At 50.0% G+C, this 13238-nt stretch overlaps 1 long non-coding RNA gene across 1 annotated transcript in view; it reads right to left on the bottom strand.

Annotated features, from left to right (window-relative positions):
* The window catches only part of LOC121085073, a 135977-nt gene extending 135003 nt beyond the window's left edge, over positions 1–974 (bottom strand). Inside the window, exon 1 of the long non-coding RNA XR_005826946.1 lies at positions 455–974. This is a non-coding gene — a long non-coding RNA (uncharacterized LOC121085073). The remainder of the gene's footprint in view (positions 1–454) is intronic.
* Positions 975–13238: the final 12264 nt, after the last annotated feature.

Genomic DNA, 13238 nt, shown 5'->3' with positions numbered 1-13238 from the left:
ACTGGTGGGTCTTCACAATAACAACCCAAGCAAAGGAAAACATTTCAAGATTAACTTCTCATGCCTTCAGCATCTTGGACTGCAAAGAGCAGCATCTTACTTCCCCTCTGAACCTGCTCACTTTAATCGCATTTATTTTCTTATCTCACGCATTCATGAAAGCTGTGCCTCCTTCCGTCTTGTTCCACAGAGACCTGAGGCTCAGCTTTTCAATTTTTCCTCAGTTACCACTGAGAAGTGCTGGTGGGAAGAACCCTCTGGGGTCTCCAGTCCAACCTCCCAGCTCATAAACAAGGCTGATCATTTCCCTCTGCAACATCAAACATGCGTACTTTTTTGTTAGTATTTTTATATAATCTAATAACAGCCTTTTAACATTTAAGAAAAATGTAAAGCTTTGCCCACCCCACCCCCAAAATCAAACTGAGAAGAACCAGAGCCAGATGTGAGATACCTGTGAATCAAATGATCCGGCAAGTCACACAGCAAACGCCATCGTGTAAAACCTCTGAGCAGCATCTCAATTGCCTGTGCCACAGCACAAAGCTCTTGGCCTTTGCTCCCCCCTCGATCATTTCTGGGAAAGTCAATTTCAGACTTTCCTACTGTTATGAAAGAGGAAAAAAAAAAATAAACAACCCATTATTCTTTAAATGGGGCTGGAAATGATTACTAAGTATTTCCAAAAGGATGTATGGTAGCTTTTTGCTCTGCATGCTAAATCACAGGTCATTGCACTGATCGGTGTGACGATGTTCAACATCAGCTGAAGCATTAAGGGGGTTTGGTATATCACATCTAGAGACTGCTATAGCATGACTACATTAATGTATAATAAACTTTATGTCAGCAACACAGCTAATATAATAAAAATGACAGTGATAATAATAAGGAGGAGAATAACAATAACAAAACCAACAACCACCATAATAATAATGTTACCAAACCTTAACATTAGCTAAAAGAGACTCATGCTAGACCTTTTCCCGCGCAGATAAGATGTAATGTAAAAGGTCTGAGCACAGCCTGGGCTCTGGTCATTGCTCCCCATCCCACACACTCAGGCATGAGCCCCCAGCTGCCGTTTCCACGACGTAAAGCAGCACACACCACATCTCGTGTGCATCTGCACTGCCCCACTGCCAGGGACAGTGATACCCATCCCACACCAAGCTGCAAGGACAGGCCACCTGGCTAAAAGCTGGCCAGGAAAAGCCACCTTTCCTAAACCTACCCAGGCTGTAACACTTCAGCCTCTTGCACCGCTCACTCCTTGCACAGCCTGCAAGCCCCTTCCACTCGTGCCTTCAGGGCTTACCACCCACCTGGGCAGGGAACTGCACAAGGCAATATAATGCATTTTATTTTGGCAAGATTTTGCTCAGCCAACATTTTCAATAAGAGATGGCTGCAACATGATCGAATCTAGGCCTCAAAATACAAAGTCTTAATCACGAGTTGCAGGTTGTGGCTTTTTTTTTTTTTTTTTTAGTACTCTGAGGTTGGATTTTTCTTCTCCTTTCTAAGTTACTGGCAATAGCTCCCCAACCCCAGCTGAGTTTTACACAGGACCTCACAGGATGCTACCCCTGCAGCACCAGTGAAAAGATCAAAAGTTTTAGTTTGGCTGACCAGGAAGAAAAAAAAAGCAAGGCAAGCAATCTCTTAAATCCAGCTGTTGGGACTTCAGGAAAGGCACAAAATGACCTGAGACAAAAGACAAGCAGTATGCAAGCGGGCAGCAGAGGGGCTGGCCCGTACCTGCCTCTGGCTGACTTTGAGCCTATAGGGTTTGCTACCTTGCAAAAATCCCCTGATGCAGAAGAGCTTACAGCAGTATTAATGTGATGGCTTCTACCAGTGCAAGGGATCCAGCTGCTGCATCCACACCAAAGGTGTTACTGGTGTGACATACCCCTTAACCAGCTCAACTCCGCCGGTAAAGCTGAAGTGCAGACCCATCCAACCAGCAGTTATCCAGGGAAGCTGGGCAGCACAGGAAAGGTGCTCAGAGAAAGCCAGGGAGAAGTGGACTGGACCGTACCAGCTAGATGGAGGGAAGACAATGGAAGGTGGTTAGGAGGACTGGACCGCAGTTTTCCACCTTAAAACCCCTGCACTGGGCTGCCTCAGAGCCTGGGGATGCCCAGCAAAACCTGTGTTGTGCTGACAGCCCCCACAAGCTGCTCAATAAAGTAAATGATGGGATGTGATCTCGCCTCTCCCACCCACCTCTGCTCTCCACCTGGCCCTAAGGGAGCAGCCTACAGCTCCAGACACTGCTCCTGCAGGAGGGACCTCCTCTCCCCAAAACAGGGAGAGCCTTGTGGGGTTTCCTTTAGTCTTCTCTGCCATTCACTTAGATCCCCAGGAGAGGAGCTGGGTCCTGTGCCTGGACAAGTCACCAGCCTGCAGGCAAGAACCCCGGTGATGGCATCCTCCCCGCTCAGGAAGCGCCCTAAGCTCTGCAGCTCCCAGCCACGTACACTTCGGCACTGGATATCCCTGACCAAGCCATGCAAAAGAGGTGACAAAACGCTGTCTTCCAAAACACCTCACAGCAGCGACGCTCTCCTGTGCAACGACACGCTCCTGTGCAATGATGCAGTCCTTCAGAGCTCTAGGCTGCTATTTCTTGCCAGGGTGCTCCACACACCCCATCCCAGCTCATCCCACTCTCCAGCAGCGCAGGTCGGCTCCCAGTGCCCACACAACCCAACCTCATAGCGGGGGATGCCATGGTTTAACCCCAGCCGGCAGCTATGGACCACACAGCCGCTCACTGGCTCGCTCCATCCCCAACAGCCCTGTGGGATGGGGGGGCAGAAACAGGAAAAAGGTAAAATTTGAGGGCTGAGATAAGAACAATTTAATGATTGGAATAAAATTAATGATGATGATTAAAATAAGATAAAAGGGGAGAGGAATAAAATCTAAAGGGAAGAGAAAAGAAACAAGTGCTGCACAATACAAGTGCTCACCACCCACTGACTGATGCCCAGCCAGTCCCCAAGCAGCCACCTGGAAGTCCCAGCCAACTCCCCCCAGTTCATACATTCAGCATGATATTCTATGATACGGAATATCCCTTTGGCTGGTTTGGGTCAGCTGTCCCGGCCGTGTCCCCTCCCGGTTTCCTGTGCCCCTCCAGCCCTCTCCCTGGCAAGGCCTGAGAAATTGAAAAGTTCTTGACTTAGTATAAACATTATTTGGCAACAACTGAAAACACCAGTGTGTTATCAACCATTGTTCTCATACTAAATGCAAAACACAGCACTGCACCAGCTACTGAGAAGAAAAAAATAACTCTATCCCAGCTGAAACCAGGACAGGAGCCACGGTCAAACCTCCCGAGCTCTCCTGTCAATGGACTTTCCAATAAGCTGAGTTGCAGGAACATACCCAATAATTTTTATACAAAACTGCTGCTGCTGTTTTTTCTGACTCGGGTTTTAAGGCAGAAACGTCAGAGAGAGAAACTGCCCCTTCTTTTGACAATCTGTTCCAGTGGCTAATCACCCTTGCCATTGAAGACCTATGCTAAAACTTCTAATTTGAATTATCAGCCCCGCACTGGTTCCAGCTCTGCCTGTCACTGCTGCATTCCAGAGCCCTTTACTGCCTGATGCACTGTACCAGCAGCAAATCATGGATCATTTTTCCTTCGAGGTGATGGAAGATGCAACCATAGCATCTGCTGACAGATATTAGATACCAATAGCAGTGAAGATGTGACAGCACAGGCTTCAGAGCGGGTGGGACAAACCTGCCTGGAAACCCTGGGTGGCACCCCACCAGCCCTGGTTTGCAGGATACAGCTTCACATCAATATTCGCAACTGCACCTTGAATCCACGTAAGGAATGATACCACCTAGCAATGCATTAAAAGGCATTTAGATCATAGATATGGATGCCTGTAAACCATCCAGACCACTCCGTATGCCCAGCCAGTCCCTGTGTTTGTGTCACCCTGCAGACTGCTGTCTTCAGCTGAGCAGAGCCAACGCACCAGCTAACCATCTTGCTGCTTCGCCTCTGTCACCCTTGGAGCCACAGGGAAAAAAGCACCACCAGCAAGCCCTGTCCTAAAGGGCCTCTGGCACTTGCCAGAGCCAGAACTGAGGAAAGACTCCGGAATGCTGCATTAATCGCAACACCGGTAAGTCCACAAAATGCTTGTCTCCACTGAACTGCACCAACAAGGCAAGCAATCAGCAGGCACTGCATCTCCAGATGTAAACAAACCATATGCAGACGTACAGTGGATTGCTTGCCAGGGCACTAAGCACTTTGTTATGTAAGAAGACAGACCGGCTCAGGAACAGATGCAGCTGTGACAAGGGAAAACATGCTCCGTACACACTGCTAATGGGTCCAAGAGACGGATTATGTCTTTATTCCCTCCTCACCCTCCATAAATCTCACCAGGAACTATGCAGGTGTTCAGTACTAAAGCTACGAGCCAGCAAGAATACAGAAAATAACACATCATCATGCCTCAAAATAAGATCGGTATCACCTTGCTGCAAACAGGCAAAAGCTTCCTGACCAGGTACCAGCGTTTTCCTCCCCACTAGCTCCGTCTGCAGCTCTGCACCCTTCCTGCTTACAGAGCAGGACCTGAGCACGCCTCTGTCCCCTTGGCCAGCAGTGAGGGGTCTGGGTGACGTGCCCACCACCTCGGCCTCTCCAGCAGCGATGCACCAAGATCAGCACAGAGGCTCCAACAGAGCCACTCGCATTGCTTAACTGATGGATACACAGCTGCAGTACGCTGCTCCAAGCTGCAGTGCACTGCACCACGGGTGCCCGACATCAGCCTTTGCTAAATTCACGTACTGGGAGCAAAACACAAATGCCCAGTATTCCTGCCAGCAGCAGAAACACCTCTCATGTCACAAAATCCAGCATTTCCCCTTCCTACGGCCTGCCAGTGCTATTGTCTGCAGACCCCCATGTGGGAAAAAAAAAAAAACATGTATTTTTTTATTTATTAAGATGTCATACTTGTAAGCCCTACCTTGTAATTCCTAGCAGCGCTGCACCAGCATAATTACAGAAAAAGCCTGAAGAAAGAAGCCTGTAGAAAAACAGTGATACTGTGATAACCCACTGAACATCTTCAGCTGAAAGGCAAGAAACAAACACAAGATGCTCCGGTATCTTATAAGTACGCAGATACACGATTTTTCTTCCCTAGCCTTGCTCCACAACCTCGGCACTATGGGTCGCTTCCCCTGCCAGTGATTCCTCATCTAAAAGTTAGTGAAATAGATGCTGCCAGGAAGCACAAGCTGTCTTGGTAAAGCGTTCTGATTACAAACAGGAAGATACAGTTCGAATCTTGCAAACAATTCAGCATAAGCTCCAATTTTAGCAGGTAAAGTCCTTACTTAAACCCAAATCTGCGCTTTGCTTCGGCAGGGGCACAAGGAGAGAACACTGTGACCGCAGAGCTGCACAGACACACTGCACCGTCAGGAGACACAACTCACCATCACCTGGGAAAGCTGTTAGCTCCCACCTGAGCTATATTCCAAGGGTGCACGTTCACTGTGGGAGCCAATATTCCATTTTACAAACTAATCCAAACGTGCAATTCGTTTCTGCAACAGATGGGCCTTTCAATGGCGGCGGGCCTAAGCCCTTCCATATTTTCGTTACTGCGGAATCGCTCTGATGCTGCGCGGACATCAGTGTGCAGACGCCAAAGATGCAAAACCCTTCATGCCTTGCCAGGGCAGAGGGCTGCCCCCGCTCTTGCTGCCCCCATGCCGCCAGCCCCTCTCCCAGGGATGCCAGCCGTAGAGATGGACACAAGGCATTTCACTCCTAACGGGTACCGAGGCATCCCCATTGGCTGACAAACTGCACGTGTACCACTAATTACCTTAATATAACTTAAAATACACAAAGGCACAGTCAGATGGATCAGAATTACAACAATGCTAAGCCAGCTGTAAGCCAGACTCATGACTTAAGGCTATGAGAGAGAGAAGGGGGGACTGGGGGGACACGATGGGATGGGGGAGACCGACAGACGCGAAGTTAGAGCTCCATTTCTAAAATGATGCAAAGTACGTAGATTGCTTGAAACTCCCTGCGGTGTGAACCGGCATTTATCAGAGATCTGCAGCACCTGGCACAAAGGAGCATCCAACTGGTCCACGTGCTTGGAAAATACATATATTTATTAAGTCATTTTAAAAATCACAATAGAAAGGAAACTGGATGTTTATGAGACATGACTAAATATCCAACTGCATCCTCATTCCTTATTATTGACATTCTTACAGTGATGTCAATACTTCAGAGCTAATTTTTCCAATATCCTCATATTTTACAACAGCATACATAAGTGCTCCTACAATAATGCAGACCAGTTGGCACAAACTGACATCAGTGAAGTTGCGTTTCCGGCTCGATGAAGAAATAATACTGCTATTTCATACGGCCATCACACGTACAGAATATATTGTGCTCTCCGTATTTAGCAATGGCCAATATATTCTAACATACCCCCCAAAAAAGCTCTTTTGTTCCAAATCAATGACTTGGAGAACATACATTTTTCAACATATCGGTGAAAAGGAACTAGCGTGGGGCTCACGACTCCCCGTCTCTGACCAGAGAGGCGGACAGGCAAACATGTCTAAACTTGTCAACGCGAAGGGCATTAAAAAGATCTCGCTGAAGGCCTCCAGCATCTTTCAGAGACAGTTATCAGTTCTGCTAAGATTTCGCCACACGGTATTTTAAGATGCAGCAACCAACAGTTTAACGGATGGATACCCAAGTCCTAAAGCCCCCTGTTAATGAAAACGTTTAAATATTATTTATAACATTGAATCCTCAGCTTTTGCAGGAAAAGGCGGCCTAAAATAAAAAAAAAGGCCCTTTGCAAAGATGTTCCTGGGAGCCTCCGAGGGCTTTCCCCGCGCTGCTGCCCGGCGTCCCCCCGCGCCCAGCCCGCAGCGGCGGCCCCGCTCCCCCCGCGGGCAGCGGCAGGCCGGCTCCGCACGCACCTCCGCGCAATTCTCCGCGCGGCTGCGGAAGGCGCAAATCCGCACACACACATACACACACACCCCGGGGACCCCCACTGCTCCCCAGGCCACGGCATCAGCGGGTGGGCGTCCATCTCCTCCCCTCCTCGGCCCGGCCGCGCTGCCGCTGCAACCCGGGGGGGGGGGGGGGGGGGGGGGGGGGGGGGGGGATGGGCACAGCCAGCCGTGTCATTTCGGAGCCAAGCTCTAAGACCCCCCCGGTCCTTATCGCTGCTATTTAGTGACGCTGGAAGGCCACCCCGAGCCCTTCGCCTACCCACCCGCGCAGATTTCGGCTTGCAGTTGCTATTTTTAGCCCGCCGTCGGCCCAGCGCTTTAAAAAAAAAAATAAATAAACAAAATTAAATGAAATGCAACCTTGCGCCCCCCACCCCCACCCATCTGCACGACCCCCTCCCCCGCGCCTGAGCTGTAAACTCCGCCGCGACCTGCAAACCCCACCGGGGAGACACGAATCCCACGGCACCGGGGCGGGGGGGGGGGGGGGGGGGGGGGGGGGGGGGGGGGGAGGAAAATAAATAAATAAAAAGGGCAAGAAAAAATAACAAATAAATCAAACAGCCCCACCAGCACGCAGCCCACCTCCCCCCACCCCCCGGCCGGTAAGTGCAGCCCCGGTACTCACCGCGGCCCCCCCTCCCCGGGAAGGCGCCCGGCGGGCCGGGGCGGTGCGGAGCGGCGCGCGCGGGCCCCGCTGCCCATGTGCTCGCCGGAGCACGCGCTCGCCTCAATGGAACGTTGTGCTGGCGAGCGGCTCTGTGACGTCACCGCCCCCCGCCGCCGCCGGCCGCAGCCCGGGGCAGCGCGCAGCGCCCGCCCCCGCGCCCCTGCCCCGCCGAGCCGCCCGGCCCCGCCGCCCCCCGGCGTGCCGGAAAAAAACTAAAACACAATAATTCAAAGGAGAAAATAGCGTAAGAGCGCGCGGGCGGCGGTGGCGCTCCCCAGGTGAGGGGGCAGCTGCGCTGGGGGGGGGGGGGCGCCGGCCGGAGACCGGCCCGGCGAGCACAGGGGCTGGGCTCCAGCGCAAGCGACCGGGGAGTGCGGGACCCGCCAGGTCTCGGCGGCTCTTCACCTCGGGTCGGGGGGTGCCGTGGGTGCCCCTTCCCCGGAGCTCCACTGGATCGCCCATGGAAGTCACCGCTCGGGGAAAATAAATAAATAAATAGGTAAATAAATAAATAAATCCCCTCCTCCCCAAGTCCAAGTGCTGAACCATGACAAATGCTGTGGGTGCCCCTCCCCCGGAGCTCCACTGGCCCACCCATGGAAATCATCACTTGGGGAAAATCAATCAATTAATCAATCAATGCCCTCCTCCCCAAATCCAAGTGCTGAACCATGACGGATTTCTCCAAAGAGCCCCTTCCCCGGAGCTCCACTGGCTCACCCATAGAAGTCACTGCTTGGGGAAAACAAATAAATACATAACTACATTAATTAATTAATCCCCTCCTCCCCAAGTTCAAGCACTAAACCATGACAAATGCTGTGGGTGCCCCTTCCCCGGAGCTCCACTGGCCCACCCATGGAAATCATCACTTGGGGAAAATCAATCAATTAATCAATCAATGCCCTCCTCCCCAAATCCAAGTGCTGAACCATGATGGATGTCTCCAAAGAACCCCTTCCCCGGAGCTCCACTGGCTCATCCATGAAAGTCACTGCTTGGGGAAAATAAATAAATAAATAGATAAATAAATAAATAACTCACCTCCTTCCCAAGTTCAAGTGCTGAACCATGATGGATGTCTCCAAAGAACCTCATGGGACAAGGATGCAAGCACACCACACACAAGCACAGAAAGTAGCTTCGCAGTCCTTGGAGTACTGGAAGGAACAACGTCAAAAATACTGAACCGGCAGCGGGCTGGTGAAATGACAAACCAAAAGCAAATTTCCAGTATATGGACAAAACAAGATTTATTTTTCTTTTTTTTTTTTTTTTTTTGTTTTTAATTAAATGTATCCTCGATTCCAGGCTGGAACTGATCCGAAGCAGAAGCCTCAATGCCACGTGACTTTTTCCCCCCATACTGTTTTTTGCATTTTCCAGGAGGGAACCTAAAATCCTGCTGTGCCAGCAACTTTGCAGCCATGTGGCACCTGCAGAGCATCTCTCCTGTGGCATCTACAGCCCGCAAGTACCTGCTTGCACCAGCATGGGCTGTGGTGCCCAGCCTGGGAGCTGCTGCTGCCACACCAGACTAATCAGCCTCTGCACAAAGTCTGAATCCAACATAGTAACACTTCCACATTGACAGCACATGCTGTTTCATTTAATTAGTACATATCCTCCCAACCCCCCTACAATGTTTTGAATATTGCAATAAAAAACTGATCTGCAAAAGCAACCCCATCAGTAACAGAAGAAGCAAATGCTATAGAGCAAAAGGTACAAAATTATGGTGCAAAACATGGCTTTTATCTAAACTGTGATTCTGTGGTCCTGCAGTTTAAGCAACATTCAACATCGGGTTGGAAAAAGAGGCTTTGCACGCTCACAGTACGAGAGACAAGAGCCCTCCTGATCAGGTAGATGGAAGGTCTTTATGCCATACCCTTCTGCAACCCACTGCAGCAGAACAGGGATGGAGGAGATGGCTTTGGGCCGTACTCCTACAGCTGGCTGAAGACCAAGCCCTAAATAAACGGCCTCCTGAGGTCAGTGAACTTGGGAGTAAGGTCAAAATCCACAGTTACTCATGAGACCGAAGGATCATTTTGTCAGCTGAAAAGAGCCTGAGTGCCAGAGCAGCCGGATACACTTTTTTCCCCAAGCCCATTCCCACTCCAGAGTTTGGGAGAAGCTGTGACATAAAGCTATTACTCCGGCTTCGCATGGGTGTTGCCCTTAAATGGGGCCCTGATGGCTCCTTCACAACTCCCGGCTGCCAGAGCAGGAGAGAAATATGTATCAAATAGCCCTGAAAATTGAGTTTTCATTTCTTTCTCCCTAGGACTCCCTTCCTTCCTTGGCAAAACACACAGAGAATCTGCTATTAGCCATCAGCTCAAATTAATACTGTTTCTCTGATGCCACAGGCTTGCCTATGCCTTACCAGCACCAGCAGGACGGCCATGAATGCAAGCTCTGTGCACCGTGATGGGAAGCAAGTATCTCCATGTGCAATTCCCAGCATGACAAAGCCAGGAAAACATCATGGAAAAGGGAGCGAAAGCGTTTGCCTCCCTGTTTGCCCACAGACCACAACCACATGAGCTTACGCAGATGTGGACTGCTCCCATCCACCACAAGGCAGCCCCAGGGTATGGAAGTCAGGCTCCAGACCCCATAAAAACGCACAAACCATCCTTTATACCACAACCCTTCACTGGGAGGCTGGCAGGGGATTGGCAGGGGACCACCAAGTGTTCCCCCCCAGCCACGGCACAGCTGGAACCACAGCAGTCACGGGGGCACCCGCCGTTTCCATCACACCTAGGGTCTCTCATTGCAGGAGGTAACAGAAAAACCCTCTTCCCGCAGGCATGTAGAATATGCTTTATGTTGGTATTGCTCAGCCCTGCAGCCTTTCTAGTGGATGTACCCTAAAAATCATCTAGTATTACAGCCTGAATATACTCAGCCCATGTCAATCATGCACTTGAGTATAATCGTCTTTACAACAGCTTAGCACACTTTGACAAGGTGGTTGCGTTGCTCAAAGTTCACCCCTGCCAATTAAACAGGGCAAAGTCAAGGCCAAACGACGCAGCACGCTCTTTCGAGGCCAAAAGAAGATCTGAGGCAAAGATCAGGGGTCAGGCTGCCACACGGCCGTGCCAGCTGAGGGCTTCTGCCCTCCAGTGCCCCACTGGTGCTTCCCTATGGCCCCACCAGCTCTGCCGGCTGCAGGAATCACATGAGTTGCTCCTTTATCTGTGTCAGGCAAAGCTGGCCAAGTTAGGTGACCGGCCAGCAGAGCCAACGAGAGCTGTGACATGCTCCTCGCGGTTAGGGCAGCGTGGCGGTGACAGCCTCCAGCTGGTGACCACAGGCAGCTGGAAGGGGAAGTGTCCTCAACCGGGGCAGGAAGGTGCAGTGGAGGCTAGGGCAAACCACCACACATCGCCCCCAAACATGGTTCACGGACAGACACAGCAGAAAAAACAGCTGGGAATGTGTAATCATAGCAGTAATTATACCTTCCCTCATCCAGGGATTAAGCTTGTTCCAGGTTAATTCTGGGACTGTCCAAAAACCTAAGTCACCTCCGATGCTCAGAAAAAAGGGCTGGGTCACTGCAGCTGCTCCTCTCCTAGCAGAAGCCATCATTTCACGTCAGCCTGCCCATAAAGGCATCAAGTTCAGCATCGGTGTCCTGTCCTCACTTCACCTCCCTGGATATTATCTTGGAACTTTTCTCCTCTGAAGGTTAGAAACCACCTAATTTCCATCCTCAATGTGTTCAAAGCCAGTGCACATCCATCTGTTCTGCAGCAGGTGTTATGATTTGACACAACCGGTTCTTCTCCTCACCCTTTACATAAACCTCCCAGCTGTATTTACCAATATCGAGTTCATTCTGTGATAAAGTAATGATATGAGGCAATGGTGCTTCTCATAATTTATTTCTGCTCCCCAGTCTTTTAACTACTCATATGGATCCAAAGTAAATGCGTTCCTGCCTCCAAACAGCAATCCATCTCTAGGTGGTGGTGACTCAGCTGTGATTTTGGCAGGGATGAAGCTCTAAGAGGCAGGAGTGGATGGCAATAATAGAGCAAAAGCAAAGACTGGAAACTTTCTGAAGCTGCTGGAAAGACTTCCACTGCCTTCCATGTGCTTTCAGTGCTGAACTTAAGATGAAGAGAGAGAGGGAAGATGTTAGAGTAGTATAAGCAATATCCCCGTCCACAGTTGTGAGAGCAGATTACATCATCATTGCCAATTCCACACCCCAGAATTTATATAATTTTTTTACCAATATAGTTACGTCACTAGATTTCCTCCTGTCCATTTCTTCATATAGGTTATCCGAAAACACAGGCTGGCGCCGCTTTTGATGGCTATATTGAGCATGGACATAGATGATGGGTAAAGGAAACAGAGATGATCCGTTTCAAACACAGCTATGTTAATGAAGCTGGGCTCAGTTTTGCTGGGACCCCAGTACCGCATAGTGCACCTTCCTCTGCAAGACTGTGGGGAAGATGCCTGGCACATAATTGGGAGTGTGTTCTGAGGAGTGGGAGATTTCTTCAGGCTCCAATTCAGGGCAGCTCTGCTGTGACTCCAGAGCAGAGGAAGAGAATATGCAGGGTTGACATGAACCACAGAAATAACAGACTTGTCACTGATGGCCCAACTACAGGACCATGTGACTCAGATGCTCCATATATTCCCTAATTTTGTGGAATTTAGGGAAAAAAATAAAAAAGATGATGTTTTAAAGTGATGCCTTTCGGAGTGTGCAGCAAGGCTGAACTAATAGGGCAGAGAGGTAGAAAAACTCCATTTGAGGTTATGGAGAGCAGTTAAGATGAGTAGCTTTAATGTGATTTAAGAAACAAGAAAGCAGCGGAGTAAAGTGAAACCAAATGTCTGGGTTACTAAACATTTGTTGGACTGACAGGATGGAAAGTAGATCCAGAGAAGAGCATGCTTGAGTTTGAGGGAGAGGAATAAAATTGTGAGCTGAAGGTTTAACACCAGTAGCAAAAAACCAAATGTTGTGAGCAAAAAGGAGAGAATTCGAGAGAGGGAGGCAGGACCCTTCAGGTCCCAGCTGGATTTCCCAGGGAAGCCCCTGAGAAAAGGACTTGCTGAGTCCTTAGGGAGGGGTCGAGTCGTTTGGCACAATGGGTGAAAGATCAGGACAGAAGTTGCAGCTTGGGAGAGGAAGTGGAAAGTGGCACCATCAGCAGGGACAGAAAACCCAGGGTGGGAAGACGTCAGACAAGAAAGAAGAGCCGTAGATGTGGTGGCAGGAGAGCCTGGGCCCAGATGAGGACCGTACGTCTCAACAGTGGAAGGGGACACACAAAGCAGGTAAAATGCCCCCCACCTCCTGAGGAGAGCCCGTCTGCTTCCCCGCTTCTGCAGCACTCGGCTCCTGGGAAAACAGCAGGGGCCCTGCCCTCCTCACACAAAAATCCTGTCGCTAAATCGCCAAGAGGAAATTATTTCACTTGTCGGTTATTCTTTGGCACCTGTGATCGTGTTAAGA

This window comes from Falco naumanni, chromosome 3 (assembly GCF_017639655.2).
Source record: "Falco naumanni isolate bFalNau1 chromosome 3, bFalNau1.pat, whole genome shotgun sequence".
NCBI classification, from domain to species: Eukaryota; Metazoa; Chordata; class Aves; order Falconiformes; family Falconidae; genus Falco; species Falco naumanni.
Note: the sequence above shows the minus strand (reverse complement) of the source record. Positions and strands in the feature narration are given on the sequence as shown.